Raw genomic sequence first — 9,818 nt, 5'->3', positions numbered from 1 at the left:
ACGGACTTGGCAGGATCTGCATATTGCATTGCATCCACAATATATGATATTTGGCTCATTATGATTTACATTGCGTAGTCTGATATTATATGACTCGTGGACTTACCAGTATATTTCCGCTTACTCTGATATCGTATGATTCATGATCTTGTCAGCATTTTCGCTTATTCCGATGATGTATGATTTATGGGCTTTATTGAATACTTAGCACTTATCTTGTGCACACACTTTCACCACCCTCTAAGCTTTCTATAAGCTTATGCATGATAGATGCATGCAGGTGGTGTTAGGTCGCAGCAGCGTTGAGCTTGGAGTATGCAACGGTTTTCAGGAGCTTTGATTTTGATACATATGCATTTCCCTTTCAGCATTGTATTCAAATATTTATATTAGTGGATATGTGATGATGATGTTGCCTTTGTGATTTGGGTAAACTTGTGGTTATACTTCTTGCGAGGTAAATGTACATTGGAAAATTCTCCTTATAGGGTCCCAGGATCAGAATCTGGTGTATGCTGAGCTGAGAGCCGAGAATGGGGTACTATGGAGGCTGTCGGCACCGAATTTGGCGATCGGGATTCCTGCGAGTTTGATCTTCGGGTTTGGGGTGTGACAGAAGATGGTATCAGAGCATAACTTGGAAATACCTGAAGATAACATCACATATCTGCTGATAGCTATCCTGCACACTATGATTGTTAAGAACTTAGAATGATTAGATCCCCGAGTTCAAATAACTTAGAGATTTTTTGATATAGCTCCCTACCATTGAGATTATGAGGTTGCATAGTATCCCTGTTTCGATCGTTTCTGATCCAGGATCCGATGTTTAGTAAGGTCATCGTAGTGTTGATGAGGCGTCTTGGGAGCAGGAGGCTGAGATTCGTTGGCGTTGTCCCCATCTCTTAGGTGTTTGACTATGTTGGGATGTTGTGTTCCGATAGGATTTCCCTCCCTTGGTGAGCTCTGTATTGGTCGTGTTCTGTTTTAAATTTTGAGGACAAAATTTTTATTAGGTGGGGAGAGCTGTAAGGCCCGTATCCTAGTTTGTACCGTTCCGTAGACTCCCGCGATCCTTCCCGTCGAATTTCGACAATGTGCGACCGATGATCAACAGTTACGCTCGACCCTAAGTCATATCCTGTAGATCTAAGTCGGCTCAATTCGAGACTTGTACCATTGTGACTGCGGCTTCGCCGCGGTTCTGATGCCACGTATTATGCGCCAAGGAGATGCCCTGGCCAGGAGATGTGGGCCCGCATTTAGTTCGAGGAAAACACTGCGCATTTGCAATCCCAAGAGAATCTCTACAACATGTCCCATCAATCAATCACTCAATCAATCAATCAATCACCTCATGTCAAGTATAAGAGCAACCCCAAAGTCAACTCTCTCTCACCCTCTCTCTTACACACCCATACATGTCAAATACAACATCACCTCACATCCATCACTCCCATCCATCACCTCTCCCCTACAACTACCATTTCTCTCTCTTTGTCTTCATATTTCCAAGCAACTCCAAAGAGGTGCACATCCAAGCATTTTAAGAGAGAAAAGTGAGTGTGTGTGGCCCACTTCCCATCTCAAGATCCATCATCCTAACTCTTCATTTCTCATCCTCTCCATCAAAGAGAAATACAAGGGGATCGGTCCTCCATCGGACCAAGAAGATCGAACTACGGGTGTTTCTATAGGCCTGGATTTCATATTTTTATGATGGGCCAAGTGAGGCCTACCGATTGATGGTATGGATCTCACTTTGGACCCTAGTTGTGGCCGATGGTCCACCTTGATTCCCATGATCATTCCATGATGGGGCCATTCTCCATGGATCCCATCATGATGTTTATTTTCCTTGCATGGATATGGTCATCTAGACCTTGCATTTCGGTGGAGAAAGGATCTCCACCGTTGATTTTGATCGGTGGGCCCATATGTAATGAAACCCACTTGATGTAAGTTGTAAATCATGGAAGGGAGGGCTCATAGTGCCGGGGTCCCTCCATCATCACGTGTCTCTCTTTCTCTCTCTCTCTCTCTTCTCTTAATTGTTGGCCCCATGATGTATGCAATGTATCCATGTTATCCACCTTCGTGGGACCCACTTGATGGACGTGTTGGATCTACACCGTCCAAGCCATGTGGACCCTACCCTCTGGATGATGGGAAAACACAAATGTTAGGTTGATCCAAATCAAGTGGGCCACGTCCATGTGGGACCTACCTTGATGAACATATTCAACCCTCCATCCAGGGATGCTAGACGATGTCCAGTGAAGTGTGAGCAGCTGTGGGAGGTCCAGCACGTCTAGATGTGCTCTTTGAAAAAGAAAATATCTGTTTGATTCTTTAGACTTCTTAGGTGGACCGCTCATACAGGCCCCATCTTGATGTATGAATTCAATCCACGCCGTCCATCCTATTTCCCAACTCATTTTAGGCATTGAGCTGAAAAATGAAGCCAATCCGATCATTTGGCAGGCCATAGCATAGAAAATAGTGTTTTTACCGTTGAAATACACCCTGATGTTTTTGTACCCTAAAATATGTCAAATATTGGGCTTGATGGGTCTGTCTTGGGCCATAAAAACCAATGGCTGGGTCAGAGTCACTTGATGCGGGCCTCACAAGCGAAAAACCTCAAAAATACATATTTTTTCTAAAAAAATAAATAGCAACAGCAGGAGCTATTGCTGCAACGTCCAGAGGACGTCGCATAGTGTCCTGCTGCGCTCCTACGTTTGACGGATGGGCCAAGGACCATGAGTCCCAACCGTGGGCCCCCCCGTGATGTGTTGATCATCAACACCGTGCATTTGTTGGGTCCCCTTTGGGGCAGTGGGCCCCCCAAAAATTAACCGTATGTGGTGCTCAGGTGGCCTACATCATAGGAAACAGTGTGATTGAACGACTGCCATTGAAACCCTTTTTGGGTTAACAAAAGTTTTGGATCATTACGAAATTTATTTTTCCTCTCTATCCAAGTCTGTATGACCTTATTAATAGATTGGATGGAAAATTAACGTTATGGTGGGCCCCACATGGGACCCGCCAATGATGTAGGTATTTTATTCACACCGTTCATGGTATTGGATGGTGGAACCCACCATGGTGCATGTGTTTTTTCCACACCGTCCACAGCACTGGACAGTGGGACCCACCTAATGATGTATGTGTTCTCTCCCCACCGTCCATCCTTTTGGGACCCACCATGATGCATGTGTTGCATCCAAACCATCCAACCATTTTGTTAGATAATTTTTAAGGCTTGGGATTAAAAATAAGACAGATTTAGGATTAGTTGGACCACATTATAGAAAACCGTGGGTTTGAACTCCACCATTAGACCCTTGGGAATTTTAATGGTGGAAATCCTTATCACCACCTATATTTGGGTGTGGCCCATTTGACATACATATGGGCCATGTGATGTGGCCTACTTGCCATATTTATGGCCCATTGTTAAGGCCCACCTTGATGTGTATGAGGCCCGTTGTTGAGGCCCACCTTGATATATATGAGGCCCATGTTATGGGCCCATTGTGATGTATTCAAGGCCCATGCGTTATAGCCCATTGCAATGTACATAAGGCCCATTGGTACAACCCATTGATGCGGCCCACTTGATCAATATAAGGCTCATGTGATGCGGCCCATTTGATGTATCTAAGGTCCATGGGTCGAGGCCCAACAGGATGTCCTTAAGGTCTATTGCAATGGGTGATTCCACCATAGTTTATGTAATGATGTTTATGGCGGGTTATGCCTTGGGAGCAATGATGGTTTAACGTCCACATTATAAGAATAATGTTGGTTAAATGTTTGCATTATAAACTCTCCCTAGGGCCCATTGATAGGCTCATACTTGTGGTGTGCAGGCCATCTAGGCCCATCTTCGTTGTGAGGATAGTTCATCACCTTATACCATGCTTAGTGTAACTCCATGACTCATGCCCATACGCATCATATGTATGCTTGATATGAGTAGTGACTGATCATTGCATATGCCATTGGGAAGATTATTTATGGGACTCATGGATAAGAGTTACCCACATGAGCGCGTGGTATGCGCTGGATTGTTACATGACTGTATGGTGTGACTCATGCATCTCGCATATGTGTGACATGATCATTGTACGCCCTAGTGACATTAAGGCCGTGGCCTCCACAGGCACATCGTGGATGGCTAAATGGGACACTAGAAATACTTGGTTCTAGCACTGTGGGCACTTAGGATGTCCTTGGGTAAAAGTCCCAGAACCTCCGAGGCTAGGAAACGCCCCAACGTCTAGACCGAGTGGAACATGAGCGCTCAAGTGCCGAATAACAATAGGCCGCATCTCCCACTATGTCGGTCGGTTAGGAGGGGGTGTGGCCTTATCCGCCCGAGTGAGGGGGCTGTAAGCTAGGCTAAATTTGACTAGCTCACAAATGGGTCCGTTATCCACGAGCCGGGTAGGTATTGGCAGACTACTGGTAGGCGGATAGTGTGGTCTCTTCCACTCACTAGGCTGTGCAGTTAGGGAGGAACCGTACTGATATGTGGACTTGATATGAGGACTAACATGATAGTATGACACCCCGTCACTGTTGCACATGTGGGCAGGCGCACGCGGGCGGACGATGATGTGGGCGGGTGTGATGTGGCCGGGACTAAGGCCTAGGCGAGCTACCACACTGGACGAGCTACCAGTGGTTGGCAGGCTACTGTGCTGGCAAGCTACTGAGTAGGAGTTGCATACTCCTTCATTCATCCATTCACTATCCACTCGGGCTGGTGGTGCGCAACCATTTATTACGTACCTTCACAATGGCCATGATTTCGGTTGGGGAGCGCGACTAACCTAAGATCAGGAGTTTACCACATTGTGTTTGACTATCCAAATTTAGGTATGGGACTGGTTTGGATAGAATTCCCTTGTGATGGACCCCATAGCCTGCGATACTACATGCTATCATCCCGACTTCATTCCAGCTTAGTCATTTCATTCGTATCGCATATTGCATTTCATCCACGGCATATGGCATTTTGGATTGCTACATTTCTGTACTTATATGGCTTAGACGGACTTGGCAGGATCTGCATATTGCATTACATCCGAAGTATATGATATTTGGCTCATTATGATTTGTATTGCATACTCTGATATTATATGACTCATGGACTTACCAGTATATTTTCGCTTACTCTGATATCATATGATTCATGATCTTGTCAGCATTTTCGATCATTCCAATGATGTATGATTTAAGATCTTTATTGAATACTTGGCACTTATCTTCACACACTTTCACCACCCTCTAAGCTTTCTATAAGATTATGCACTATAGATGCATGCAAGTCGTGTTACGTCACAACAGCATTGAGCTTGGAGCATGCAGCGGTTTTTAAGAGCTTTGATTTTGATACATATGCATTTCCCTTTCAGTATTGTATTCAAATATTTATATTAGTAGATATGTGATGATGAGTTGCCTTTGTGATTTGGGTAAACTTGTGGTTATGCTTCTTGCGAGATAAATGTACGTTGGAAAATCCTCCTTGTAGGGTCCCAGGATTGGAATCTGGTGTATGCTGCGCTGGGAGTCGAGAATGGGGTATTACGGAGGCTGTCGATACCGGATTTGGCGATCGGGATTCCTGCGAGTCCGATCTCTGGGTTTGGGGCGTGACAGGTAGCATCCTGATAGCTATAAGTGGATCCTTTAAACCCTAGTTCCTACCTTTAAATTCACAAGTTTCAACCAATACTATTCACAATTACTCTCTCATTTATTCAGAATTTAGATTTAGATCTTCTTCTAGTTCTAATTTTACTTCTTTTCAGAATACGTACAAGTTTAGTCCTTATGGATTCGACCTCACTCTCACGAGTTTTTACTACATCGCGACCATACACTTGAGATTGTGAACACTCAGCATGGCTGGTCATGTATCTGTTAGTATTTTTAGTTTCAATACAGAATTGCTCTACTTGGGCCCTTCCAAATTCTTGTACATGCTAAATACTCAGCTATACATCTCAAAGTATGACCGATATCTCATCTAGAGGCATACATCTCGAAGTATGACTGATATCTCATCTAGAGGCATACATCTCAAAGTATGACCGATATCTCATCTAGAGGCATACATCTCGAAGTATGACCGATATCTCATCTAGAGGCATACATCTCGAAGTATGACCGATATCTCATCTAGAGGAACAATCAGAGAGCTTGATGTTCCCTCCTAATCCCCAGTGCCAGATGTTGGACTATTGTTCAGATTCAATGCCTCAGGGGCCATTTGAACTAGCATGTCCTCAACTGGAGGTGGTACTGTTGGCATAGAGGGATCGATCTCGGCAATCTGAGTACTTCTTACATTCATAATTGGCAATATTATGCCAGTAAATTAGAGACAGGAACGCACCGGGGGTGCCAAAAACTGTTGGTGGTCAATTTTCGGTTGTATGGGTGCGGGCGTACTAGAATTGAAATTGCGGCTCAATTCAAACCAAACACTTATGACCCCAAGTGCCAAGATAGGCAGAGACATAGTGTATGACCATGATATGATGAGAATAGTGGCCTATTCAGCCACTCACTAAATGTGTAAACAGGATCGGGTGATATTCAGAGGGTGGGGTTCATCCTCTGATGATGGGTTATACCTTTGCCTTCCATATTAAAGGACTTTTCAATACAGATAAAGTCGAATGAGAAAGAGATTATTACAGTGGGTCACAAAGAATAGCTACAAAACACCTTCCTGAGTGAAGAACTGAATCTAGCGTGCGAGCATAGACTCAAATTATAGCTAAGATTACCAGCTACTTGATTAGCGCTAAGGATTATACTATGAAAGTAAACAACAAGATGAAAATAAAGAATTACATTAAGAAATATAATTTGCTTGACAGGAAAAGTAAAGGATTACACTATGGAATGTAAATTGACTAGTAATTAAAAGGATAATTAAAAGATAATGTTTGGTTTGATTGGATTAGTATGAAATGAAATCTTCCTCTTGCATTCATCTTCTATTTATAACTTTAATGCAGTCATCTGGATCCTTCCCACGTTCTGATGGTTGTCATAATTGCTCAACATTACTTGGCATCATTTATTTCTTCTTCTGTCATCTGTCCCGTAACTGCTCCTTCATGATTGCTCTTCCATCAATCGCTTAAACAATGATGTGGCATTGTTTGATATGTTATTTTTGTTGTTGCTAAGAAATCTTTTTCAAATCTTCAATACACCATGTGAATTCATACAGACTACACGTAACCTATTTTGATTGGCTTTAACGAGGAATGGCGATAGTGGGAATGAACAGGTATATACATGCATGCGATAATGTACATTTTGTATTTAATGATGATGGGACTAAATGGATGCAGGTAAGTGGATGGAATCTCACAAATCTGGCATGGGTAACCTAGTATAGTGGGTTGATTGGTTTAATTTGGTCCTCCTACCCCAAAATCATATATAAAAAGTTGAAAAACTCATCCCAGTTTGTGAGATACGACTAATTTAAGGTTCTAATTATTTAAATATTTTTGCTTCCAATCGAGCCTTCTCCGATCCATCCTTTTCATGAAATTGTCTGTGACCCGCTCTACATCATTCCCCTCCACTTCAAGATAACTAGACCACGAGTTCTTGTCCAGCTTCAGTTCGTGATACTCATTCAGGTCCCAACGTTGAAAGTATGCAAGATCTACATGTGATTTGGAAGATCAATAAGGTAAGTGTTTTCGTTGATCTTTCGAAGAATCAGTACCGGTCCAATCTTCATGTTCTTCAACTTGTTGTAGGTCCTGTTGGAAATCTCTCCTCACGTAGATGAACCATAACATTGTCACCCATCTCAAACACCTTTTGCCACCGATGCTTGTCGGCTTGTTCCTTGTACTTGTCATTGAATGCTTGCAACTTGATTTGCACATCCATATGAATGCCCACGATTCGGTCTTTTGTATGTTTTGCTGCAATGCTCATCAACCCCCAACCAGCATTTTGCTAGTCCCGAGCAAAATATGCGAAAAGTAAGTTGAGAATTACAGAACAATTTCTATAAACTCGAGTGATTTTTTGTAGAATAATCCAGATATGAGAATTCCCAGATTCATGAATGTTGGACATTACTTTCTCCTAGACTCAAGTGCACGGTAAACTTTATAATCAAGTTCAAAGTATTATTCCATTAATTAGAAAAATTCTAATCATTGAGATCTATGAGCATACAGTGTAATCTCAGCTTATCATCATTAAAATTTACTTCTCTATTTCAGGATATCACTGGTAACCAATAAGAAGATTCATGATAACCAAAACTTGCCTCACAGATCATCTTTTCATTCCTTCAGCTTTTGATTTTTTTCATTAAAAGTAACGCCAAGAAGGGGAATCAAATCGTCACCTACAGGGAGCAAACCTATGATGAAGACTGTACACCCAAAATTTTCACATATCTCATAGGGAATTAAATCTACACCTATAGGGAGCAAACCTATGGTGTAGACCATTCGTCCAATCCTTTCAAATTCTCAGGTTGGTTCCTTTCAATCTTAGTGATTACCAAATTAACCCTTCCATATCAAACTGAAACCTTTATGTGAAAGCAAGATGTGTCTTGTGAGATCATGACTCAATCAATGTTTAAAACCTCTAATCATGGATTAACAATTCAAACTTAACTGTGAAATCTAAAAGATACTGAATTCAAGAGTCATAAATTACCAACATCACTTATCTTGTAATTCTAAATCCAAGATGGCTGTCAAAATCACTTCGAATTCATACGAAATTCCAGAAAAATTTAAAATTTTCACAATTTTTGCTCAAGACCAAGAAAACACTGATTAGGAAACCTAATCTCCCACCCCCAACCTAAAATCTACATTGTCCTCAATGTAAAAGAAATAAGCATGCAATGCACATGGGACAACAAAAATATAAGAGTGATGGAAAGATAGTACCTGGACGAAAGAATCAAAAGGCTTTCCAAAGATATCTACGTAAGATCGGGTCAGCACAAGAGAGAAACCAACAGAAGTAAAAATAATAATAATAATAATAATAATAACAAAAATGAAATCCTACCTACACCACTTTCGCAGGTACTTTCGATTGCATTTAGCGTATGCAACAAGCCTTTAAACCCCTAGGTTGCCCCTAGTGGACGAGTTGTAGTCTCGTGAGGGTTTGCAGTAATGTTACCCACAAACATTGAACTAACTAATGATAAAAACAAATGAAATGAAGAGCTGGGTTGCTTCCCAGGAGCGCTAAGTTATCGTCTTCAGCCAGACAAATAAAACAACTACCTTAGTCCTATGAAAGCGGGAAAAGCTACTCAGTCATGCCGTAAGGTTCCTCTTCTGGCTAGTATCGTGATAAATTTCTTAGTAGGTTTCTCAACAGATCATCCAAAAGCCCTTTTTGCAATAGGCTTGGATGCCCTGAACCATGAATGTCTAGAGAAACTTATGTACCTCAGTAAAAATTTGTCGTTCAATCGCTTGAGGTATCCAAAGTATATATGATTCACCTGTGTCAGAAAAAGTTACAAAGTTAGTATCCCATGGTGAATCAAAGACTACAGGTAGATTAAATTGAGAAAAATTTTTAGGAAGTGGTGTAGTCTCAACACATTCCGAAGTAGCAAACTTTAGTTCAATTTTCAGCTCCTCCTCCCCTAATGGTAAACATTCAGGATCTGTGGAAAAAGGGGCTTCAGAGTAAGGGTTCTCTCGGTCAGTGATGACTACCGAGATGTTGTCTTGCAAGGCATTCACTATGTATCTTATCATGGGATCATT

Source organism: Magnolia sinica, chromosome 18 (genome assembly GCF_029962835.1).
Source record: "Magnolia sinica isolate HGM2019 chromosome 18, MsV1, whole genome shotgun sequence".
Lineage (NCBI taxonomy): Eukaryota > Viridiplantae > Streptophyta > Magnoliopsida > Magnoliales > Magnoliaceae > Magnolia > Magnolia sinica.
Note: the sequence above shows the minus strand (reverse complement) of the source record.